Here is a 27,775-nt window from a genome sequence, read left to right as displayed (position 1 = left end):
GAGAAGCCTATTTAATATACAGAATGTGAGAAATGCTTTGGCTGTAAATTAAAGGGGTTGTGCGGGCTTTTAACCCCTTCATGTATTATGACGTAACTTTATGTCATAATTGGAGATGAGCGAATGAACTTGAAATTAAAATCCGAATACACTGTATTGGCTCAGATGAGCCAAAGTTATTACTTAAATAGTATTGGACCGGCACTCAAACATATGGTTTCACGCAAAGAACCCATAAAGTAAAGTAGTGCAATTTATTAGAACATAAAAAACATACATACACGTAATAGTGGGATAAATGAGATAATGGGTGGACTATCTCGTGTATAAAGTCCATACAATGCAGGTTATTGGAGAAAATGAATAATATCCTGTACTTATGCAAATATTACCTATAGATGTAGCAACGCTACCGCTCCCTTCACAATCGCGAAAGCGAAGAACGATAACGTAAGTAAAAATAGTAACTAAAAAACTAAAAGAACATTTTAAGATTTTAACATATTTACAGATATTTTACAATGAATATACTAACAATTTAAATAATTTTAAATCTATCATTATACTATTTTATAAACTAATAAATTATATAGTTTTTATTTAACTTTTAATTTATAATTATTTTATTTAAATGATTTCTGCTTAAATGCCCATTTATAACAAAGCACACACGCTATATACCAAAAGGTAGGTATAATGCAGGCCAGCACCTATTTATAAAACAGGTAACTGGTATAGCTTACAGTGGCAGCCTGGTACATTATGAGATATTTAAAACCATCTCTCATCAGTCAGTAAATCTCAAAATATGTCTATGAGCTCTTGGATACCTTGGGGGAACATGCACCTAAATCTTTATCATTCGGGTGACTAAATTATAATTTTTTTAAATTTTTTTTTAAATTTAATTACATTTTTTATTGTTAGCTAATTCTTCTCTAACTGTTTATGAAGGCTGTATAAAAATTTACGGCTTTCTAATTGTTCTAATATATATTTAATAACCCATCTATGCTGTTTTGTTATGTACACTAATTTGCATAAATATGCATATTAGCCTACTTTCCATTATGAACAGCGCCATCTATTGGATGCATAGTCTTATGTCCTACAGTCTGCAGACTATTATCAATTTCCTCATGGACAGCGCCATCTATTGGATACATAGTCTTCTGTCCTACAGTCTGCAGACTATTATCATTTTCCTCATGGACAGCGCCATCTATTGGATACATAGTCTTATTGCCTGTAGAGATGGGAACTTCGGATTTTCGATTCATGAATCGAATCTTCGGCTCATTCGCTGAGCTAAGGGCTCTTTCACACTTGCGTTCTTTTCTTCCGGCATAGAGTTCCGTCGTCGGGGCTCTATGCCGGAAGAATCCTGATCAGTTTTATCCTAATGCATTCTGAATGGAGAGAAATCCATTCAGGATGCATCAAGATGTCTTCAGTTCCGGACCGGAAAGTTTTTTAGCCGGAGAAAATACCACAGCATGCTGCGCTTTTTGCTCCGGCCAAAAATCCTGAACACTTGCCGCAAGGCCGGATCCGGAATGAATGCCCATTGAAAGCCTTAAGCTAAAGGTCGTTTTGGCGCATTGCCGGATCCGACGTTTAGCTTTTTCTGAATGGTTACCATAGTTGCCGGGACGCTAAAGTCCTGGAAGCCATGGTAAAGTGTAGTGGGGAGCGGGGGAGCAGTATACTTACCGTCCGTGTGGCTCCCCGGGCGCTTCAGAGTGACGTCCGGGCGCCCCACGCGCATGGATGACGTGATCGCATGGACATGTCATCCATGCGCAAGGGGGGCTCTGACGTCATTCTGGGGCGCCCCGGGAGCCGCACGGACGGTAAGTATACTGCTCCCCCGCTCCCCACTGCTACTATGGCAACCAGGACTTAAATAGCGTCCTGGCTGCCATAGTAACACTGAACGCATTTTGAAGACGGATCCGTCTTCAAATGCTTTCAGTTCACTTGCGTTTTTCCAGATCCGGCGGGTAATTCCGGCAAGTGGAGTACACGCCGGATCCGGACAACGCAAGTGTGAAAGAGCCCTAACAAGAAGCAAGTGAACCGAAGCTTAGGTTGCGCAATGCGTGGAAGCTTCGATCCACTTCCTGACTCGGCTCTTGGTCTGAGTCAGGAAGTTTATTCTTTAAAGGGAACCTGTGACCGGGATTTTGGGTATAGAGCTGAGGACATGGGTTGCTAGATGGCCGCTAGCACATCCACAATACCCAGTCCCCATAGCTCTGTGTGCTTTTATTGTGTAAAAAAAACGATTTAATACATATGCAAATTAACCTGAGATAAGTCCTGTCCCTGACTCATCTCATGTGCAGGACTCATCTCAGGTTAATTTGCATAATAAAAGCACACAGAGCTTTGGGGACTGGGTATTACAGATGTGCTAGCGGCCATCTAGCAACCCATGTCCTCAGCTCTATACACAAAATCCCGGTGACAGATTCCCTTTAAAACCCTGTCTTTAAGGGTCCATTCACACGTCCGTGGTGTGTTGCGGACCTGAAAATTGCAGGGTCCGCAACACACCCGGCCGGCACTTGCTATAGAAATGCCTATTCTTGTCCGCAGTTGCGGACAAGAATAGGACATATTCTATCTTTTGCCAAGCTGCAGACCGGAAGTTCGCGGCCGCGCTCCGCAAATGCGGAAGCAGAGAGCACATAATGATCTCTCCGCTTCACGTCCGGGCCCATAGAGAATGAATGGGTCCGCACCCGTTCCGCAAAATTGCGGAACGGGTGCGGACCCTTTTGCAGATGTGTGAATGGAGCCTAAATGTGCAATTGTCTACCCCACTGTAGGGGGGGAAAAAAACAAGCATCCAGGGGGGTAAATATAATTAAAATTGAGGATTTAAAAAAAAAAATACATCTCTTTCAATAGTTCTAGAGCTACTGAATGAGACAGAAGAAGGGATGCCATTAACATATATCTCCTTGAGAAGACAATTTGACCCTAAAGGGTTAATTCAACCTATAATCTAAACTGTGTGTCCTGCCACTTCTCTTATCTCTCTGCTGCCTGTCCCTTAACATCATCACTGCTGCAGCCTGGTCATCAGCCTCAGTGTAAACTGTTCGAGTGACTCACAATTCTTTTAACTCAAAGAATGGAATGAGTGTACAGACTCCCTCCTGTACAGTGTGTGACTCAGAGCTGCTTGCCTGAGCCTGATTGGTTGCAGGCCGGGGTGGGCGGGGCTGGCTTCCACTCTAGAATCAGATTAAGCTCCTCCCTGCTGCGGCGTCTCTCTGCTCTGCTATTTGACTGAGCTCTGATTGGTTGCAGGCTAGGGTGGGCGGGGCTAGCTTCAACTCAAGGATCAGATTACACTCCTCCCTGCTGCGGTGTCTCTCTGCTCTGCTACCTGCCTGAGCTCTGATTGGTTGCAGGCCGGGCTAGCAGTAGCAGCTTCCACTCTAGGATCAGATTACGTGATTAGGTGTCCGCCCAACTCTACTCTTAACGTGTGAGCCCAAGGCTATAAATTCTCCCCGAATGACCGCTTTATGCGCCTCCCACATAATGACAGGTGTAGTTGCAGTATTTACATTAACATCGAAGTGCTCCTGCAATTTCTGAGAAATCGCGTTTACCTGCGATTGAGTGTCCAGTAACGTATGATTTAATCTCCATGACCACTCCTTCTCTCTCAGACTAGAAAACTGTATAGCGCAGCGAACCATCGCGTGGTCGGACACCGTTATGCAATCTATAGTAGCAGACTGCACTAGAGTGAGACAATTCTCCTGAATCATAAGGTAGTCCAATCTCTGATAAGAAGATTTTTTATTTGAATAAAAAGTGTAATCTCTCTTATCTCCATGTACCGACCGCCATATATCTACAACATGGACATCCCTAAGACGTGTCTGCAGTGCCTTCAGTGTCCTGAACGAGATAGCTGACCTCCCAGAGGAAGAATCCAGTAGAGGGTTTAGAGTTAAATTGAAATCTCCAACAATTAACAAACAGCCAAAGGCAAATGCAGCTATCTTGTCCAGGGTTTCAAGCAGCCAGTGGACCGTTTTTACATTTGGAGCGTATAAATTACACAAAGTGATTTTTGTATAATCTATTTCACAGTTCACCATGAGATACCTGCCTTTTGGGTCAACCAGTTGTGAGTGAAATGTGAACGGGACACTCTTCTTTAATCCAATACTGACCCCTTTAGCCGCAGATGTATCTGTACAGGAATGGTACCAGTAATGAAAAGCTGAGTTACCTAGACTTGGTACATGGTGAACTGCAAAATGTGTCTCTTGCAGCATAATGATATCTATGGCCTCTTTTTTATTAGACCTAAAAATGCGGCTCCTCTTGACAGGGCCATTACAGCCATGTACATTGTAGGAAGCAACATTAAGTATTAACGGCGCCATTCATGTGCCAAAATATGATATAGCATCCTTGCAAATAAAAGTGTGACCAAAAGGTGGAGCATAAACTTATAACAATAAAACTATGCATAAATGGGGTATTACCAGAATCCCCCATGTAATTCTTCTTACGGGGGGGGGGGGGGGGAATCGATTTCCATCAGTATTCCCTGATCGGCCTAGATTCCTACTACAGCCCAGTGAACATTTAACCCTGCTAATTAACTACCCATCACTACGCATTATCAATTATTGATTATTAATCCCTCCAGACTGTGCAGATACTGTTTACCATAAAACAAAAAACAACTATGGGATCCTCACTGTTTGAGTGAACAGTGAATTAGGTAAGCGCGGGAGGGGTTAATAACGAACATAAAGGTACACTGTAGGTTGAACGACTACTAGAGCAACATGACCGTAAGCATCCGAGTTTCGGCAAAAGTCTCAGGTGTCTATCCCTCTACTTGCCGCTCTCTTGCTACGTCCGTTTCTCGGCTGCCTCGGTTTCAGCCATGGTGAGGCTTGCGGCAAAGGTGGTAAGTCCTCCTCTGAAGGGACTGGAAGCCAGGATGGAACTTCAACTGGTGCAATGTCCAGCATTTCCCAAACAGGTGGTAAGTCGGCAGGCGATCTGACTATGAACTTACGGTTCCCCGCTGTTATCAGGATGCCAAAAGGGAATAACCACCTGTTGTATGGTATCTTAGAAGACCGAAGGAGATCTGTCAGCAGTTTAAGCAATCTTCTTTTTTGAAGTGTAGATGCCGCTATATCTTGATATATTTGCACGCTTCTCCCCAGTAGGTGAATCTCTCCTTTCTCCCTTGCTTTCTATAGAACTTCTTCTGTGTCCCTGTAGCTCAATATGCCACAGATAATGTCCCTGGGATTTTCAGAGGAGCTAGGCTTAGGCCGTAATGCTCTGTGCACTCTCTCCACAGTAATACCTTTAGCCCGTTCTGGGCCTAGTAGCGAGGTGAAAAGTAAACTCATAATATTCATCAGGTCATCTTTCTCCTCTGCTTCTGGAAGCCCTCTGATACGTATATTTCGCCGTCGGCTTCTATTCTCTTGATCCTTCATCTGTAGGAGTAGGCTATTCATGGCCCTGGTATGAGCCCCCAACGAGTCTTTGACCACTGTGTTAAAAGTCAGCATGGCGTCTTGTACGTTTTCTAGGGATTCAACTCTATCCCCAATATGGCGGACATCCGCTTTGATAGTGGCTAGGTCTGCCACGATCGGGGCCAACGCTTTGTGCAGTGTCTTCTCTAAGGCTGTAGTATAATCTAGTAGCGGGAGCTCCGCTCTCAGGCAGCCGCCATCAAGCTCGGTCAGGTCACGCCCCAGCTCACCGTCTGTTGTGCGACGTGAGCACGTGCTGGAACTTCGCGTTCCACAAGTTGGCCAGGCTTTGTGAGCAGCAGAGGGCAGTAGTGTTATACCAGCTGCAACATGGTCATCGCCTTTCCAGTCAGCTTCCGCTCTTCAGAAGTGAGGAGTGGGCATGGATGTCTGACCTCTGTGAGGTTTTAAGAAACTTTGACGAATCCACACAGATGGTGAGCGGCGATAACGCTATTATCAGCGTTACCATCCCACTTCTGTGTCTACTCAAACACTCACTGCTCACAATTAAGGCTGATGCTTTGCATGTGGAAGAGGGGGAAATGGGGGAAGAAGACATTACACAGGGTGATAGCCAGAGCACCCTCAGTTTGTCTTTTCAGCGCGAATTGGACGATGAAGAGGGGGAGGAGCAGGAGACAGTTGCCTCGGCTAAAGAGGGTAGTACCCATGGAAGTTTAATTCCATCGGTTCAGCGTGGTTGGGCAGAAGAGGAGAAAGAGGATGAGGAGTTTAAGAGTCCTCCTCCTGATTACGACAGCAAAGTCTTGCCTGTTGGTAGTCTGGCACATATAACAGAATTCAGGCTAGGTTGCCCGCCTAGCGTTATATGCATTTTAGACAACACGGATTACTGGGTGTTCACTAGGGTTGAGCGAACTGTAAAGTTTGGGTTCGTACCAAACTTTAGGATTTTTGGATCTTGGACCCGTACTTTTCAGTAAAGTTTGGGTTCAGGTTTGGTGCTCGGAAAGTTAATGGTGCTTTTTGAAAGGCTGCAGAGCAGCTAATCAACAAGCGTTTAACTCGTGTGCCCTTAGAAGCCATCACAGCCGTGCCTACTAATGGCACGGCTGTGATTGGCCAGTGCAGCATGTGACCCAGCCTCTATATAAGCTGGAGTCACGTAGTGCTGCACGTCACTCTGCTGTTACTAGTGTAGGGAGAGGATGCTGCTGCTGTAAGGGAGAGAATAGGAAAGAATATTTAATCTGAAGTGTTTGTTAACTCAGCGATCTACATAGATTTTGTTGTGTGTGTGCAGTGCACAATCTTTTTGCCCTGCCCTGAGCCCAGTGACACAGAAAAATTACTTTTATCCGTCTGTTAGTTAGGTGGGCATCAGCGGCCATTTTATGCAAATTCAGTGCACCAGAACAGCATATGAATACTGCAATTATATTCTAGGTTAAAAAAAAAACACCCATTCTTTGCAAGACCCTACATCTGCAGCATTTGTCAGTGTGAAATACAAGCTTGAAATACTGCAATAATTTTCTGGGTTTAAAAAAAACACATTTTTGCCAAAATACTAAATTTGGGGCTTATGCTGCATTTGTTAGTGTGAAATACAAGCTTGAAATACTTCAATAATATTCTTGATTAAAAAAACACCCATTTTGGCAAAATCCTACATGTGGTGCCTTTGTAGCATTTGTCAGTGTGAAATACAAGCTTGAAATACTGCAATAATTTTCAGGATTTAAAAAAAACACCCATTTTTAGCAATACCCTACATCTGGAGACTTTCACTGACACGTATAGGACATGTTTTATTTATTTTGTGGGGCCGTAGAACGGAAGAAAAGATGTTTTGGGGCCTTATAGAAGTAAATGGGTCTGTGTCTTATGTGCAAAATTACGGATCAGATGCGGAAAGCAACATGTGTCCTTCTGAATGAGCCCTAACAAGCATATTTTTAAAGACTTTACCTGTTTCCCAAATGCATTGTTAATGATATTAATTCTACTCAACCTTAAAGGGGTATTCCCATCTTCAGTTTTAATACTTACCTTCGTCCAGCGCGACGTCCACTTCCTGGATTCGGCTGGGCTTGAGTGACGTCTTCTCCCGGCCAGGCCGCACTTGCGCAGGACACTGAAGTTTTTCTCCCGGCCGGGTCGCGCAATGTCCTGAACGTGCAGGCATGCCGCGCATGCGTCATTTGTGACTTATTCCTGGCCTGCATAGGACAGAGCCGGCGTGCGCGTTCACAGCTCTGTACTATACTGCCAGGAAGAAGTCATCATGGCGCATGCGCAGCGGCGTGCGTGTTCAGGACATTGCCCGGCCTTGAGAGAATCTTCAGTCTTCTGTGCAAGCGCAGCCCGGCAGGATTCGACAGGAAAGGTGGCTGTAACCAGGAGAGACAACAGACAACATCAGGTAAGAGGGGACTATTTTTCTCCAAAAAGGGTCAGAATTGGGTAAAAAAATGTATTTAGATCACTAACAGAGTTAACAGTGATCATTCAGATGGGAGTACCCCTTTATGAACTGACTATAATGGATTGATCTTTTGACACCGTGAATATGAAAGCTATTAAAATGACGTAAAGAGTTTGTAGCAGTTGGTTTTCTATAGCCTTCTGTAATAATGTCACCATCTTCTATAGCCACCGGGACAAATCCATCTTCAGTGTCAAATTTACACGTGAACTTCATATTCATCTCATTAATGTTATTTAAATAAGTAACAAAATCTATATATATGATGAACACTTAATGGATGCACCTAAAAGAAGATTTGATCTACTGTACATAAGGATTTTTTACTGTTAACTCATAAGAGTCTTCATAAACTGGTAAAAATATATACGCCAAGGCAGCGGTCCCCAACCACCGGGCCGCGGCCCAGGACTGGGCCCTGGAAGATTGTTTGCCGGGCTACGGCAATACAGAGGAGGGGAGACGCCAGGTGCATGCGCGCCCGACACGCACATCACACACAACAAGCGGCCGGACAGTGGGAAGGAAGGAGAGCGTTCCTTCCTTCTCACTGTGATGCCGGACAGCCACTGCGACCAATGAAAATGCTTGAAAAGGGCTAGTGAGGCAGGGATTGGTTAGGTCCCGTTGCCCCACCAATGAAAATGCTGAAAAGAGCTTGTGAGGGGAGGGATTGGTTAGGTCTCACTGCCACACCAATGGAAATAAACATGACAGCCCGAGGGGGGGGAGGGGGGTTGTTGGCATCCAGTTTCAGCTAGTATCTGAGGGAGTGAGCGGGAGGATGACCTGCAGATCCTCTTCCATGTCACCTTGAAAATATCAGGAGTGTAGCAGAGCCCTGTGGAGCAGAGCCCTGTGTAGCAGAGCCATGTTATATATTTTAATAGCCACCTTGTGTTTTGTTATGCACGTGAATCAGGCAGCGCCGACCAGCACCCCCTAAGACCTGCCCTGCCCCAGAACCCCCCCACCCCACCCAGTCCCTGGGAAAATTGTCTTGCATTAAACTGGTCCTTGGTGCAAAAAAGATTGGGGACCACTGAGCCAAGGTACATAGGACAGGAGTGTCCATCATCATAGCAATTTCTGACACCAGACAAACCAAAGCATTACGAGACCAAACAAAAAATAATGTCACACTCTGGATTTTTGTTTTACTCTGTTATGTCTTTGTCTTCTATATTTGGTTTTAATGTGTGTCTCAGAAAATCCATAGATCGGCCAAGAGCAAATGTTTTGTTCTTAAATTGATCAATTGTTATGATGTAAAATATAGGTGAAACTCTAAAAATTAGAATATCATGCAAAAATTCATTTATTTCACTAATGCAACTTAAAATTTGAATTTTGTGAAAAGGTTCAATATTCTAGGCTCAAAGTGTCACACTCTAGTCAGCTAAATGACCCATACCCCCTGAGCAAAGGGTACCTCAAAATTGTGACTTAGGGGTTTCATAAGCTGTAAGCCATAATCATCCAAATTATAACAAATAAAGGCTTGAAATATCTCGCTTTGCATGTAATGAGTCTCATGTTAGTTTCACCTTTTAAGTTGTATTACTGAAATAAATGAACTTTGCACAATATTCTAATTTTTCAAGTTTCACCTGTAGACTGAATTATAGATGGAGAGTCATGTGGTTGTAGGTCTGGATGGAATGTATCTCATCAGGATGTAAAATGCTCATTGTTTACACTGATTCTCATATGAAAAGGTCTCGGAGTATCCCAGGAATCTCTTACAGATGCTAAATAGGAGGGTGAACAATAGGTCTCTACCCTGCAAATACAATGTGTAAATGAAGGATCATCTCAGGAGGCCAGAAAATGCTAAACTGGTTGATGAGGAGGAGGCACCATTATGCTTCTATTGTATATGGTAATGAGGGTGAATAATGAAGGTGGGACTGGGCGTCTCCTGGGGGAAGAGGAGGAGCAGATAGCTATAGCCACCAAAGGGGTATAAAAGACCCAAGCATGGCTCAGAAAGCTGGAATTCACCAAGGGAATTTACTTGGCTCACTGACTTGCTGAGGAGAAGACACTTGCTGGAGATCAAGTCCTGAGTGTGTGGAGGGTCTATGTCTGGTAAGTGTCACTGAACTGACTGTAAGTGGATGGAATTATAAGATATTGCAATCTGTGCTGTGTATAAGGACAATGTGTCTCTGTCTGTAATGTCTCTTGTGTATGTCTCCATGTAAATCTCCATATAACTCCCATCATAACTGGACACTGATTTTCCACCTTTTACAATACACATTTTCTACACTTCTTCTTGTATTTCATTTCTTGCCCTGAACCTTAGAATCAGACTCAGTAAGAGGGAGGAAATTCCTACAATGGGAATAACTCTTTCCTGGAGGTTCAGTGATGGCAGCAGTGACTGGTGATTGTCCGCACAGTAGTGTGTAAGTGATTGTACACGCAGTGTCCATACATGTGATAGTACATACCTGTAACTGTGCCAGGAACACGGACAATCACCGATCCTGACTGCCATCACTGGACCGCTCTAAAGCATAATTAACAGCAGGAAAGAAGATTAATGACAGGGGGAATCTTTAATTGGTGTCTGATTTGTCAATACGTTATTTTCCCCGTAGACACTTTTATTTCCAGCACCTCTATAGATATCTGTACATAGTAATATAATAAAGGTCTCTATACAGAAAGCAGTCAGTACAGTATATAGTAAATATCACCCCAAAGTCATCTATTACACACAAGCTTAGAAGTGTCATAAAGCCGCCCAGAATGTCTTTTTAAGTTTTTTTGTGTCCTTATGACTTAAATAAATTTATCATTAAGAACATGAGCGACTGGAGGACAATCTGCTACTATTTATACTACATTTAGATTCCATCATATTCCTGGCACTAGACCAATCTGATATAAAATGTGTATAAAATGCTGTACAGAAACAATGTCAATCAGAAAACAGATTCTAGTGATTTTACCATAAGAAAAATGTGTCAAAGCCTCACTTCTCCACCTGGGTCCATGTGCCAGTCTCTAGGGGCTGTTGGGATCCATGTACCAATCTGTAACTCCTCAGCTCCCACAATTAATTAAATAAATTGGTAGAGAATACTGAAATATTACTTTATTATAAATGCATTACCAGATTCCTCTCATTATTTATAATGGTAGTGTCATGGTGTGGCTCACTGTGACACGGGTTGCCATGTTTCCTCACATTGGTTGCTCTCACATACTGGCTACAATGGACAACTGACAAATAATCCATTTGGAAATTTACTTTGAACTGTGCGAACATATTTGAATTCAGGACTATTAGTCTCTGCAAAAGATCCCAGGATATCGGATCGACTATTTCATCCGTCCTTTTTGTATATGGCACACTTCTGATATTGGACTGAACATTCGGATAGTTTTGGATTGTTCTCATCCTCCATATATGCGAATTATTGGTCACATCCGATTTTTTTTATATATATCAAATAGGTACTTTTACCATTGTGTTACAGTGATTATATATATTTTAGATATTATTATCGATGTGTATGAATGTGTGTTAGAATATGTGTTTTTAATAATATAATAATTGATTTTATTCAATAAAGTACCACGGCTACTAGATATAGTGAGTGCCCAGCCCTTTCTATTGTATAATTTTTTGCTTGTTAGATTGGGTGAATCTGCGGGCTGTGAGCACCCATCCAGGTTTCCCCATACAGTAGTGCGACCCATCATCTGTGAATTAACCCATATTTTTATCTGCATGCTAATTACATTTTATATTTTAACTGTTTGTGTGTAATTAGGAAAAAGAGAACCTTTTATCTTATAAAATTTTTCTTTCTCCAGGTGAAGACTGGATAAAAGACTCCCAAGGTCATCTAATTCTATCTCCTTCTATATAGAAATAGAAGGTAATCAATCCAAAATTACCAATAATAGAACTGGACATAATCTGGGTGAGATGTCTTCAAATTCTGAATATGGGAAAGATTTTGAAAATAATGCTAATCTTTCTGTGCACAAAGAAATTCATAAAAATGAACGGTCATGTTCTGAAAGAGAGAAAACTTTTAATGTGATATCAAGTGTTGCTGAAAATAAGAGAAATAACACAGGAGAGAAGCCATATTCACATTCAGAATGTGGGAACTGTTTTTGTCGGAAATCACATCTTGTTGAACATCAGAAAACTCACACAGGAGAGAAGCCATTTTCATGTACGGAATGTGGGAAATGTTATAGTGGTAAATCAAGTCTTGTGCGACATGAGAGAATTCACACAGGAGAGAAGCCATTTTCATGTACGGAATGTGGGAAATGTTATAATGATAAATCAAGTCTTGTGCGACATCAGAGAATTCACACAGGAGAAAAGCCATTTTCATGTACGGAATGTGGGAAATGTTATAGTGATAAATCAAGTCTTGTGCAACATCAGAGAATTCACACAGGGGAGTGGTCATTTCCATGTCCAGAATGTGGGAAATATTTTAGTAAGAAATCAATTCTTGAGGTACATCAGAGAATTCATACCGGGGTTAAGCCATTTTCATGCCCTGAATGTGGGAAATATTTTATTGGGAAATCAAATCTTGTAATACATCTGAAAATTCACAGCGGGGAGAAGCCATTTGCATGTCCTGAATGTGAGAAATGTTTTAATCAAAAATCAAGTCTTATTAAACATCAAATAATTCACACAGGAGAGAAGCCATATTCATGTCCTGAATGTGAGAAATGTTTTAATCTAAAATCAAGTCTTTTTAAACATCAAATAATTCACACAGGAGAGAAGCCATATTCATGTCCTTAATGTGAGAAATGTTTTACTCAAAAATCAAGTCTTATTAAACATCAAATAATTCACACAGGAGAGAAGCCATATTCATGTCCTGAATGTGAGAAATGTTTTAATCTAAAATCAAGTCTTTTTAAACATCAAATAATTCACACAGGAGAGAAGCCATATTCATGTCCTGAATGTGAGAAATGTTTTACTCAAAAATCAAGTCTTATTAAACATCAAAGAATTCACACTGGAGAGAAGCCATTTCCATGTCCTGAATGCAGGATGTCATTTAAACGTAAAGATCAGTTTGAGATTCATCTGAAAATTCACACAGGAGAGAAGCCATTTTCATGTTCTGAATGTGAGAAGTGTTTTAGTATGAAATCAAATCTTGTGCGACATCAGAAAACTCACACAGGAGAGAAGGGATTTTCATGTTCTGAATGTGAGAAGTGTTTTAGTGAGAGATCAAATCTTGTGCAACATCAGAGAATTCACACAGGAGAGAAGCCATTTCAATGTCCTGATTGCAGGACGTCATTTAAAAGTAAACAGTATCTTGAGTGTCATCAGAGAATTCACACAGGAGAAAAGCCATTTTCATGTCCAGAATGTGAGAAGTGTTTTCGTATGAAATCACATCTTGTTCAACATCAGAAAACTCACAAAGGATAGAAGCCATTTTCATGCGCTGAATGTGGAGAGTGTTTTAATGAGAATTAAAGTTTGAGACACCTGAGAATTCACACAGGAGAGAAGCCTATTTAATATACAGAATGTGGGAAATGCTTTGGCTGTAAATTAAAGGGGTTGTCCGGGCTTTTAATCCCTTCATGTATTATGACTTAATTGTATGTCATAATTAGAGATGAGCGAATCAACTTCAAATTAAAATCCAAAGTTAATTTAAATAAAACTTTGGTCCAATACTGTATGGAGTGAGCGCTCCGTACAGTATTAGTCTGTATTGGCTCAGATGAGCCGAAAATATTACTTAAATAGTATTGGACCGACACTCAAACATATGGGTTCACGCAAAGAACCCATAAAGTAAAGTAGTGCAATTTATTAGAACATAAAAAACATACATACACATAATAGTGGGATAAATGAGACAATGGGTGGACTATCTCATGTATAAAGTCCATACAATGCAGGTTATTGGAGAAAATGAATAATGTCCCGTACTTATGCAAATAATACCTATTAGGCAAAATCGATAGCAAACAGTTTCATAGTGTGATGAGTATAATACTCACTATTTACTGCGCAACTCAGTGGCGTCCCACATGTAAGGGCGCTTACCTGGGTGTCGATTCAATCCAATGCAAACGGCAGAGTGTAGTTGCTTACTGACGTTATAAAATCGTATCTCCGTAAGATCCCTTCAATTATCGTGAGATGAGCTATTACTTTTTCTTTCTCTTTCGTATAATACAGACTCTTCAATCGCTGCTAAAAATCGTAGTGAAGCTTCGATCTTGTGATCATGGATTGTTATCAGTAGCCAGCCGTTAATAAAGTCGACCACCAGTCGGTTTGCTTTCGTTTGTTTCAGAAGATAATTTCCTTGGTGTCTTTCAATGTTGCATGGCCATGCTCAAAATTTCTGACTCTTTATGAATATCCCATCAATCCCATTTTTGGACATTGGCACCTATCCGTGTATATAGAGAGTGAGCCGTCCCATTACTATTCATTTACTTGAACTTATTACTTAGCAAAGTCTCGCGTGACTTTGCGTAATAACTTAATAGATTCATTTTTATTGCAAAAAAACATTTCCCGAACTTGCTTTCCGTTCCAAGGTACCAATTGGAACCGAACCCGAGTTGGGGGAAATGGGTTTTTCACATTATAAATGAATCTATGAAGTTATTACGCAAAGTCACAAGAGACTTCGCTAAGTAATAACTTCAGGTCATCTGGGCCAGTACAGACTAATACTGTACGGAGCGCTCGCTCCATACAGTATTGGACCGAAGTTTTATGCAAATCGACTTCAGATGTTTTATCCAAAGTCGATTTGCTCATCTCTAGTCATAATGCCTGAGGGAATGTATCTGACCTGACAGGGAGCGGAGATTGCGTCGCACCCTTCATTTAACCCCTGCGGTGCCTGTGAATGAAGGCAGAGGGATGCTGCTTCCTCTGGGTGCTGGCACACAGTGCAGTTCTGACTTGCATTTAGGATGCAGTTTTTTTATTGTAGCTAGCTGGAATTACTTAAATCATTCCCACTATGCAGAACACCAGGGGTTAACAAAACTGCATCTTGAATTCATGTCAGAACTGCACTGTGTGCCAGTACCCTCTGCTTTATGATCGGTTGCCATGGCAGCCCGCAAGCTGCTTAAGTGGTCCAGGCCTGCAATGGCGTTCTCCATACTGAGCTATGCACGAGGCACAGCTCAGAATGGAGAGAGTAAAAATCCTATTCACCCTAAGGGCTCATGCACACAAACGTATTTTCTTTCCGTGTCTGTTACATTTTTTTTTTTGTTGACCATATGCAGAACTATTCAGTTCAATGGGTCCGTAAAAAATGGAAGTGTGTATTCCGTTTCCATATGCCCGCTCCTTAAAAAAATAGAACATGTCCTATTATTGTCTGCATTACCAACAAAGATAGGACCGTTCTTATAGGGGCCAGAATGCACACGGACGTCATCCATGCTTTTTGTGTATCAGTTGTTTTTTTTCGCACCTCAAATTACATACGGTCATGTGCATGAGCCCTGATAGAGATCTATTAGTGTGAATTGGAGACGGGATCAAGAGATCCCATGTACTAAGGGACATATTGGTGTTAAATTTATTTTTTTAATAAAATAAAAAAAAAATATATAACTATAAATCCCCCCTTTCCCAATTTTACATATAAAAATATATAAACAACAAAAAAAAAACATATTTTGTATCGCTGTGTGAAAATCTCTAAACTATAAAAAAAATCCTGTACAGTGAACGCCGTACATACTGCAAAAATGGTACCAATAAGAAATAGTTAGTTACAAAAAACAAGCCCTCCTACAGCTTTGTAGACCGAAAGATAAAAAAAAGTTATATGGCAATGCAAGGAAAATGTATATATTTTTTTCAAATGTTTTTATGTTGATTAAAGTAGTAAAATAAAAAAACCTATACAATTTGGTATCGCTGCATTTGTATGGAGCCACAGAATAAGGATGTTAGGACCTTTTTAGAGCACAATGAACGATGTTATATCAAAACCCAAAAAACCTTGACAGAATTCATTATTATTTATTTTTCACACAAATAATTTTCTTCCCATTTTCCAATGCAAGAAATTGTAAATTAAATGATGACATTAGAAAATGCACCATATCCTGCAAAAAATCAGCCCTCCTATAGCTATGTGAACGGAAAAATATAAATGTTATGGTTATTGGATTGTGGGAAGGAAAAATCCAAAATACAAAAATGAAATTAGGCCTCAACCTCAAAGGGTTAATATTGATAACCTATCCTCAGAATAGGTCATCGATATCAGATCAGTAGGGGTCTGACACCCGGATCCCCCACTGATCATCTGTACGAGGAGACGGCTCGCGCAGTGCACACGTGCCTTCTCCCTCTCTCTTCCTGCTCTCCGCTGTATGTCTATGGGACAGTAGCGGTGAACATAAAGAAAGAAGGGAGAGGGTACATGCACACTGCGCGAGCCGTCTCCTCAAACACCTCATCAGCGAGGGTGCCGGGTGTCGGACCCCCGCCAATCTGATATTGATGACCTATCCTGTAATCAATAGTGTATAAATAATCCCAGTAGGCGTTTCTCTGTTCAGCACAGTGTATTCTTTATTGTAGCATATAAATCAAAGTTTTTCAGGATGCGTTTCGGCCCGTCCAGCCGTCCTCAGCTGATGGATATGCTACAATAAAAAAAAAACGTGCTGAACAGAGAAACGCCTGCTGGGATTACTTATACACTGTTTGTGGGGATTGCCCCTTCCCGTGCAGCGCGGACTACGGATCGAGTGCCGTGGGATTTCCTATAAGACTATTCTGAGGATAGGTCATTAATGTAGGAGATCCCGGACAACATCTTTAAGTCTAGTGAGACATCTGAATATTCATATGAGGGAGAATCCATACGTGCTTAGAGTCTAGGAGGGATCCATTGTAATGTTCAGAGTGTAGAAAATGTGGAAGGTGTGGAGCTTAGTTTTAGGACCTGCTGCTTCACCTTGATTTCTGATCTATAACATAAAGGTGTTTCCAGGATTAGAAGAAGAACTTCTTTACTCCAAAACATCTCCTCTCCTGTCCAAGGGTTGAGCGCAGCATTGTAATTTTGCCATATTAACTTTAATAGAGCCATACTGCAATACCAGACATAACCTGTGGACAGATGTGGAGCTGTTTATCTAAGAAAGCAGCCACAAGTTCTAATCCTGTACAACCTCTACAAATATCTGAATATAATGCAGAAAACTATTATTACTACAACTATAGATCAGCAAATCTTTTAAGGTTAGTTGGAGATCTATTTGTCCAAAGTGACCTTGTGATTCAATTAGGGTGGAATCAGTTCTGTTGTATTTGCATGTAATTATAATGTAATATGGCCGCTGAGTTATTTAATAAAATGTACCTGAATAGCGCCACCTGCTGTTTGTTGTTTTCCTTATTTCTCTATCCACCTAAGTAACATTGCTGAGGAGGACGCACATGCTCACTTCTATCCGTCATTGGTCACCAGCTTTTTTCATGGTTAGAAGCCATCACAGGTGCCGGCAGGAATAACATGGACAGGGCGAGAGCTGCGGCAGAAAGGACATGCTCTGTGAGAAAGGACATGCACCTGAGCTGCCAGCTTGAAATCAATCTAGAAGAGAAATTGAAGAAATGAATGGGAACATCATTGGATCCACATGATCTACAGGCTGGTTTTATCTTTGTTAGAAAGAGACTATTGTGTATTGTGTGAAGTCCAATTTTCATTTTTTAATAATTATTAGATAATTCATTTAATTGTAGAGTAAGAATAGTTAAATGTGAGTTGATGGAAGCAGTGTCAGAAGTGGAGCAAAAGTATATAAAGAATCATCATAAAGTAAAATATTAAAATGGAAGACCGTTACAGAATAAATGACTGAGTAGGTTACCCCGGAAAACTTCTGGCTGAGTTAGTTTATAAAAGTAAATCGTTTATAAATGATCTGATAGGAACTATGAAGGAATTTGCAAAATTGCTTGGGACAGACAAGGCAGAAGGTGTGTGTGCGCTGTTTAGGAGGATGGTTGTAGTAGTAGTAGTAGTAGTAGTAGTAGTAGTAGTGGTGGCAGCTAAGTAGCAGGTAACAGTAGTGGCAGTAGGGGAAATATCAGCAGAAACATGATAGTAGGAAGGCAGACAGTGGCATGATGGTGGCAGCAGCTGTACAGCACACAACATGGTGGTAGGCAGGTAGACAGGAGCAGTGGCATAATAGGGCACCCTCTGAGCAGATCTAATCCTCGGCCTCAGCAGGAGGATTGTGAAAAAATCTGCATGGATCCATGCCTCATTCTTTTGACAAAAGCTTGGTTTTCTTGGGTGTTATGCATTCTGCCATGCTGAAAATCCTCTCTGAGATGACACTGGAGGCTGGGCAAGAGAGAACAGACTGCGCATACTGGGCGAGTTCAGGCCACTGTTCCAGTCATCCTGTTGGCAAACAAGGGTGGCCACCAGCATCCGCAACAAGAGTTTCTTCCTTCTCCTGGTCTCTCTTGTGGCAGCTAGGAGACATCCACGAGTGCTACAGTGTCACATTTTCGTCATTACTTTCTGCTTCTTCTGCTCAGATTCCTCCTTTGTCGTCAGCCATCGAAAAATGGAATGCATGGCCATTAGTGTTGATTGAGCATGCTCGGCCGAACACCAGTTCAGTTTGAGCATCTCGATGCTCGGCACATGGCGGTACTCGCAGCCAATAAATATGTAGGTAAGTACTGCCCAAACTGTGATGACAATAGCCATGTTGGCTACTGGCATTACAGTGATTGGCTGGCCAAAACATGTCATCGGATGCTATAAAGCACCCGATGACACGTGCTCGGCTCAGTATTAGTCAGGGAGAGCTGTGCAAAGGAAGGGACAGAGAGTGTACGGATTAAAATTATTTTTGTACAAAAACGTTTCAGAGACCCAAAAGTCCTTGTAAGGACTATTCTGTGTGACAGTAGCAATATACGTTTATAGCGCAACCTTAATTGCTCAGTGTTAGGGAGACCTCTGCATAGGAAGGGATAGACAGTGTAGGGAGTGTAATTGGAAGATTTTTATGCAAAAAATTTTCAGAGACCTAAAAGTCCTTTTAAAGACTATTGTGTGTGACACAATAGCGCATTCTGCGCTAAATACCGTGTAATATGTCGCTGCAAACAGTTAAGTTATTCGCGCCACATCTCTTGTGTAAAGTGTGCGCATCCCTAAAATATCAGTGACATCCAGTGCATTTTTCCCGTAGACGGTGTCCGCTGAGGACAATGACATTAGCTGCACCATATCTGCAGTGTAACGTGTGCGCTGAAAAAATGTATCTGTGACATAGTGTACTTTTTCAATAGACGATGTCGGCTTCTGAGAGTGACATTACCAGGCCTACATCTAAAGGGTAAGGCTACTTTCACACTTGCGTTAGGAGCGGATCCGTCTGGTGTCTGCACAGACGGACCCGCTCCTATAATGCAAACGCTTGCATCCGTTCAGAACGGATCCATTTGCATAACTGTTTATTTCAGATCAGATTTTTCACTTCGGAAAACTCAGATCCGACAGTATATTCTAAACACAGAAGCGTTCCCATTGTGATGGGGACGCTTCAAGTTAGAATATACTGAGAACTGTGTACATGACTGCCCCCTGCTGCCTGGCAGATGCTGCCAGGCAGCAGGGGGCAGACCCCCCCCTCCTGTATTTAATTTATTGGTGGCCAGTGCAGCCCCCCCCCCCAGTATTAATTGTAACCAGTGCGGCCCCCCTCCCTCTATATTCATCGGTGGCCGGCCAGTGCGGATTCCAAGTATTAAATATGACCAGTGCGGCCCCCCTCCCTCTATATTCATTGGTGGCCGGCCAGTGCGGATTCCAAGTATTGTGACCAGTGCGGCCTCCCCTCCCCCCCCTTAATTAAAATCCCCCCCCCATCATTAGTGGCCGCGGAAAGTACCGGTCGGAGTCCCAGTTTAAATCGCTGGGGCTCCGATCGGTTACCATGGCAGCCAAGACGCTATTGCAGTCTTGGCTGTCATGGTTACTTGGCAATAAATACAAGCATTATACTTACCTTAAGAGCTGCGATGTCTGTGTCCGGCCGGGAGCTCCTCCTACTGGTAAGTGAAAGGTCTGTGCGGCGCATTGCCTATAGCACAGACCTGTCACTTACCAGTAGGAGGAGCGCCCGGCCGGTCAGACATCACAGCTCTTCAGGTAAGTATAATGCTTGTATTTATTGCCAAGTAACCATGGCAGCCAAGACTGCAATAGCGTCTTGGCTGCCATGGTAACCGATCAGAGCCCCAGCGATTTAAACTGGGACTCCAATCGGTACTCTCCGCTGCCACCAATGATGGGGGGGGGTTTAATTAGGGGGGGGGGAGGCCGCACTGGTCACAATACTTGGAATCCGCACCGGCCGGCCACCAATGAATATAGAGGGAGGGGGGCCGCACTGGTCATATTTAATACTGGGGAGGGAGGGAGAGGCCGCATATATATTTAGAATCTCTCTCAGTGTAACACACAACTTAATTATTTCTTTCCTTGAGGTTTTCTTGAATGGAGAAATGTGGACACAGGTGATCATGAACAAACCCTGTCGCTTCCAAGAACAATGAATTGAGATAGCCCTGTTTATCTTGATTTAATTAGGTCTGGTCAAAAGATTTAAGGATAAACCAGGTGGTTGACGAAGTAAAAAAGCCATTGTCTATTCAATATCTTCTCAATGTTTTGTCTGAAACCTTAGATAACATTTATTGCTAGTATATTAGATAAGAGAAATAAGCGAGTGGTTCGATTTTTGTATGGAATACTAGTGCCATCTAGTGTTAGGGTAAAATACTAGAGGGAGGTTATATTGATTATAAAGTGAGGTCACTAGTTAATGATAAAACTTGGCCAAGCCCTTTCTAAGATAGGATAAAAAGATGGTATGGGCTGACAGAAAGGATCGATCTCTAGAGCTCCCTAGCTCTCTCTCTGAACATCATCAAAAGACCAGATCCAGCCCTGACCACCTTTTCAGTAATTGGAGGCAGCCATCTTAGAACCATTGAAACTGATTTCTGCTAGCTGACATTTTGGTATAGTATAACCTTACCTATATTTTATAGGATAATTAATTAATATAATACATATCTATATACATATATATATATATATATTCAATTAACCATACTTTGTGTATAGTATCTGTTTTGGAATAAGATTGGGGTGTACCTGCAGCATCATCCTGAAAATTAATCCAATACAGGGATATTGAAAATATACTAGTGAAAGCACGGTATTATCTCCAAGGAACTGAATTCAGTTCTAGACCAGTATGGTTGATAATATATATATATTTATATAGATAAAAGATAAACCAGATTTGGGTTTAAACAAACATTTGTCGGCTGAGAGAAATCAAGTACTAAATTGATTTTAAATATAATTGAGGGGCATTATTATAAGAAGGCATAGACTGTCAATCGGAGACAGCATAAATATTCCGACAGAGTCAGTTTAAAGATCTTCAGGAACCAGAAGCCATAATTGTTGCTCCTACCAGAGAGCTGATCAATCAGATTTACCTAGATGCTTGGAAATTTGCATACGGAACTGTCGTTCGTCCAGTTGTAATCTATGGAGGAACACAAACGTCTAATTCACTGCGCCAGATATTTCAAGGCTGCAACATCCTTTGTGCGACACCTGGGAGGTTACTGGATGTTATTAACAAGGAGAAGATTGGGTTGAGCCAAGTGAAATACCTTGTTCTGTATGAAGCTGATCGTATGCTGGACATGGGTTTTATGGAAGATGTAAGAAAATTGTTGTCAAGTCAAGGAATGCCAAAAAGAGAAGAAAGGCAAACTTTAATGTTCAGTGCCACGTTCCCTACGCCCATACAAAATCTTGCTAGAGAGATTTTGAAGCCAGATTATCTGTTCGTGGTTGTCGGACCAGTTGGTGGCGCGTGCATGTCGAACAGCAGATAATTGAAGTGGAAGAGTATTGAAAGAGGGCTATGTCACGGATGATCCGCGAGAATATTGAACCGTCCTCCCAATATTATCAATATTACTCTCCCTTATTGTAGTGTCCCACTAGGTAGGGGTGGGCACTACACAAGGGTCAATTGGTGTGCGCGTTACTCCTGCTCACAAGGAACAGAAATGTTATATTTAATTGTGCATTTAATGTATGTTCTAATGTGTTTTTTATATGCAATGTTCCCCTGTATGATGCAATAGCAGACCTAGTTGGGTGTAGTTAGACATCCCAGACACTAGAGGGAGGTAGGGAGCCCCTAGTAATAAATGTCCAGGCCCAGACAGGGAGAGTGTGTGCAGAGTAAGGAGTCTGAGAAGACAGAGGTTAGAAAGCCTCCTCCTGACATGCAGCTTGATAGCCCCGGCTGCTAGCTATGACCAGGAGGCTAGTGAGGAGACCTAGCCTGCCTGAAGCCAAGGGAGCCTTAGTTAGCTCTGAAGTCACCCCAGTAGCAAGACAGAACCTCCTGGGAGAAACCCACAGTCCTTCAACAGACAAGTAAGGAAATCCCAGGGAAAGATAAGTAACCCTGATGGGCAGATGCATTAGAAAATAAAGCAAGAATCTAATACCTGAGGAAGATATATTTTACCAAGGATTTAAGCCACCACATTTAGGCATCCGGGCCTTGGGATAGAAAGCCAGACAGGAGTTCTAGAAAGAACAGTGTACGCTATTTCTGAGGAAAGGTACGACCTGTTTCTGAGTGCATTGTGAATTTACCCTCTGCGTATAACCAAGACCTAGAATCTGTTACGGTTTCGTGACGTATTGTGGCCGCAGCGGTCACAGTTCGTCACAGGCTAAACTGCTGGAACTTTTACAACTCATAGGCCATGAGCGCACGATGTTTTTTGTGAAAACCAAAAAGATGGCGGATTTAATTGCAACATTTCTTTGTCAAGAAAAAATCCCCTGCACAAGCATTCACGGGGACAGAGAGCAAAGAGAGCGGGAGAAAGCTCTGGGCGACTTCCGCTCTGGACAGTGTCCTGTGATTGTTGCCACGTCTGTTGCTGCCAGAGGATTAGATATCGAGAACGTCCTTCATGTGATAAATTTTGACATCCCTGGCGATGTTGACGAATATGTTCACAGGATCGGCCGAACCGGACGCTGCGGCAACACTGGAAAAGCCATTTCTTTTTTAATAAGATTGGTGATGACGAGCAAAAAATTGTCCGTGGACTAGTGAAAGTTTTAACCAATGCTCACCAGGAGGTACCTTGTGCCGGCATACATACATAATTCCTCTGGGTAGCCATCTTATATGCTTCTGGCATATGTAAAAAAACAGTGAACTCTCATCTTCCTGAAGCCTGAAGCCTGGGTCACCTATGATATAGATGGACACTTTTATTACCACTACTCTGTGATGCCGGCTATAAAAGGTCATAAAGGCCATACCAGGCCCAGCTCATCCCGTCCTTTAAGATATACCCCGGTCACGTGAGGTCTCTGTGTGTGCGCAGACTCCGTCACAGACCACTAGGTCACAGCTGTGGGATCCGGAGCAATCCGATCCTTAGTTCGTGACAGTACCTGCTTGGCTTGAAGAGATGGCGTTCAGTGCCCATGGCATGCCAACCTTTAGTTCACAGCCAAGCAAATTTGCTTCAGTGGATAGCAGGAAGAGAGGTGACTTCCAGGAGGACAACGGTTACAGCAATGCTGGCATTTCACAACCTGCAGCGCGGGCGGCAGCGGAGGAGGACGAAGATTGGGGCTAGTCGGACGTGGTTAAGCAGATGAGACATCCTTACAGATTCAGTTTTACATGAAACAATATGTTGTATGTTTGTAAAAATGAGAATTTTGTTTATCGCACTCCAGTATTTAAGGTAGTAATTTGCCGTTAGGAAATTTACTTATTTTGGTTCATTGTAAATGGCTGCTCTGAAAACTTTAGAGCACTAAATTAAAGTTTTCTTTACTTTGAAAAAAAAAAAGACCGTAATTTATAATAGAAAATTATTGTTTAACGCACATTAATTAACCTTTGTGTAAACACACTATTACCTTTCAAATGTATTATTGAACAAAACTTTAGATTACAAAATACAAATCTACATTTAAAATGTATAATAAATATATATAGAGTATCAACCAAATTTTAACAAAAAATAAATTTATACTTTTGAAAAAATATCTTTATATTAAAAAAAGTATTAAATTATCCATACTGTGATCCAAATTTCAACCTCAATAATACAATATTGCATAGTAAAATTGTCTTCAGTTATATTAGTTCCATTATTTAAAAAAAATTGAAACATCAAATGTGTCTGAAAAAAAACAAAAAAAAAAAACAATTGATGAGTCAGCAAAGAAATAACTAGCATGATTCTGATATAGTGTCCGTTTGTTAAACTGGACATGTTGGAGCATAGCTTCCTCAAAAAAGACATCAACATGTGATGCAATGAGTAGAATCACTCACAAAATGGTGACATGGCTTCAAGATTATTATTCTGTCAGCAGGTAATTTTGAAAGATTAAAGTCTATTATTATATTAAACTAGCATGTGAAAATAATCATTATATAATTGTCAAGAAGTAAGATTACATTTAAATGTATATATCTATATATACATGTGGCAATAACGCTCCATTACCAAAACCGGATTACCACACGGATGAGTATAATGCCAGTAACACCCAACCATGTAGAGAGGTCAACACGGAAGCCAGGCATCCTTTCCAGGACAACCGACAACACCATGTTAGAACCTAAGTCCGTATTAAAATAATAAATAAAACAAAAAACTTTCATTAGGTTTATCAATCAGTCTTGTACAATGTTAAGTGCACAAAACCTTTTGAAAATAGAAGGCCACATGTGGTCCCCACCTTGCTAAAGTAAGAACCACAACATGGACGCCAACAACCCAATTAAAGCAAAATTACAATTTTTAAAATAAAATAAAACAAAATAAATTATTTTGGTGAATGAAGCGTAAAACCGCATCAATGTATTAAACAAAAACATTTTTATTCTCTCTATATTCCAATCAAATTCTTGACAATATACGATGAATAGTGCACATTCACAAATATTAAACATGAACACCATTTTATGAAAATAATAATACTCAATACTTGTCATATTACAAGGGCTAATAAGTGGTCCATGCTGGTTCTCCTTTGCATGATCTTGAAAAAAAAAATTCCACAGTTAGATTTTAATAATTTAGTATATTTCAGACACATTACTTGGCAGCATTAGGCGAGACAGTAGCAGTAAAATAGTAACGCAACAGTAGAAGGCATACAAATCAAAGGGCCAAACAATTAAGGATAACTACTGAAACTACCATTAAAACAGAAAAATCTGTTATCTAAAGGCCACACATAGCTAAACTAAACTCTGCAGGAACAGGGCAGACAAAAGCAGGTAAATGTAAACACCATAGTAAAAGGTCTACACCAAGTTCGCCTAACCCTGCAGGATAGGCAGCATCATAATTTAATGTTAAAATTGGAGAATAAAGAGTAATTAGAAATACATGTTCAGGACAGACAGATGCAGCATCAACTAGATGGAATTTTGAAATGGTTGAGCATAAGGTCTACACATAACTTGGCACAACTCAGTAGGAAATGCATAATCAACATTTAAATATAATGATGTAGTGTAAGGACTAAACAAAAATCAGCCTGATCAGCAAATTCAATAGCAGCATCAACAGGATGGAAGATGGAAAATGTCTAGTAAAAGGCCTAAAGATAGCTCCGAATAACATATCAGGACAGTCAGCAGCAATGAGTACTGCTGAATGGGAAACCAACAGGCCATGGGAAGCCCATAAATTAAATATGACATGTCAGTCAGCAGCACGTTCAAAGTTGGCAGCAGCAATTTGTAATGCCGAATGGCAAACCAACAGACCATGGGAAGCCCATAAATGAAATATGACATGTCAGTCAGCAGCACGTTCAAAGTTGGCAGCAGCAATGTGTACTGCTGAATGGGAAACCAACAGGCCATGGTAAGCCCATAACTTAAAAAAAATGCAACTCTGACAGCAGCAGGTATTCAGTGTGCTGAGGAAATTTGATGACATGCATGATAATGAAAAAATTTGGCATTCTAGAATGATTATTTTGATTATATTAAGATTTTGCTTCATAAATAAAAATTTATAATATATAAATAAGTAAATATATAAATAAATATTTTTTTTTTTTAAAAAAAACAACGTAGTTTTGGAGGGAGAGACAAGGAGAGGGATGGACAAGGGACCCTTCAACGGCCTGAACCGACAGCGGGGGCCAAGAAGTCACTGCCGATCCAGGACTCGTTCATTTTAATGAATGTAAGTCTGTCCACTGAGTCTGTGGACAGACGGGTCCGCTTGTCCGTGACCACCCCACCTGCCGCGCTAAATGTCCGCTCAGACAGTATGCTGGAGGGGGGCAAGATAGTAACTCCAGCGCATACAGAGCGAGCTCGCAGCAGGTGCCCAGCCTGGCAACCCAGTACTCTATGGGGTCGTCGGTGCTCATGCTGTCGGAAGCACCAACGGACCCCATGTAGTCTGCCACCATGCGGGCCAGCCGCTGGTGGTGACTGCTGCTGCTTCTGCTGCTACTGGGTCGCGCAGACTGGTAGAACGACCGCATCTCACCCATAAGGTCACCTGCTCGGCTGGTGCTGCTGGGGCCAGCCACCTGCTGGGTGAGATGGGCGGGGAGAACTAGAGCGTGAGGCCGAGGGTTGGCCTGCTCCAGACGCTTGATCAGACAGGCCCGCAGTTGATCCATACGGGCCTGTCTACGGCTGGCTGGGATGAACTGCTCCAGTTTCCCCTTGCAGCGAGGGTCTAAAAGGGTGGCCAACCAATAATCTTCCCTCTCCTTTATTCTCTTGATCCGGGGGTCCCTCCGGAGGCATCGCAGCATGTGGGCAGCCATAGGGAAGAGGACAGCCCGCTGTGACAGTTCATGGCTGCCCAGGACCATGACTTCTTGGTCCTCCTGCTGCTGTTGCTGCTGCTCCCGTTCGGAGCTGCCCCACCCCCGGACTAACGGTGCCCCCAACACCGTCTCTCCCTCCTGACCAGGCCCAGACTGCTGGACGTCTACAAATTCTTTCTCCTCCTCCTCGTCTTGGGCCTGGTCTTGTTGGAGCATTGCTGCCTCCTCTTGCTCCAACAAGGCACTCTCCCCAGCCTCGAGCAGGCGATCTAGTGTCCTGTCCAGCAGGACCACTAAGGGGAGCACGTCGTTGATGCCGACATGCTCCCCGCTGACCATCTTGGTCGCACCGCGTCACACTGTCCACAATCAGCCTGTGAGGTGGCAGGCTGTTGTCCTGCTGTAGTTAGGACAGGGACGCGGCAGCAGTTGGGGAGCATCTAAAGTGGCTGGCAATCCTCCGTACCCATGGCACAATGTCACTCAACCCTTCGTATGTTCGGAGGAATTTCTGCACAACTAGGTTGAGGACATGTGCCATGCAGGGCACGTGTGTCAGACTGCCAGCTTGGAGGGCGGCGAGGAGGTTGCTGCCGTTGTCACAGACAACCATACCTGCCTGGAGCCTTCGGGGTGTCAGCCACTTCTGGACCTGATCCTGTAGTGTGGCCAGAACGTCAGGTCCAGTGTGTCTCCATTCCACTAAGCTCACAAGCTGGAGCACGGCCTGGCAGCGGACGTGCACCACACTCGCGTAGCTACGGGGACGCTTGCTGGGGGGCTCAGCAGCAGTGGAGACAGTGGCTTGTGGGGGGAGA

At 42.2% G+C, this 27,775-nt stretch overlaps 1 pseudogene; it reads left to right on the top strand.

Annotated features, from left to right (window-relative positions):
* Positions 1-4,930: 4,930 nt before the first annotated feature.
* On the top strand, positions 4,931-23,789 carry LOC122931752 (annotated as a pseudogene).
* Positions 23,790-27,775: the final 3,986 nt, after the last annotated feature.

This window comes from Bufo gargarizans, chromosome 3 (genome assembly GCF_014858855.1).
Source record: "Bufo gargarizans isolate SCDJY-AF-19 chromosome 3, ASM1485885v1, whole genome shotgun sequence".
NCBI classification, from domain to species: domain Eukaryota; kingdom Metazoa; phylum Chordata; class Amphibia; order Anura; family Bufonidae; genus Bufo; species Bufo gargarizans.
The sequence above is the reverse complement of the archived record's forward strand: the minus strand, read 5'-3'. Positions and strand labels throughout refer to the sequence as shown.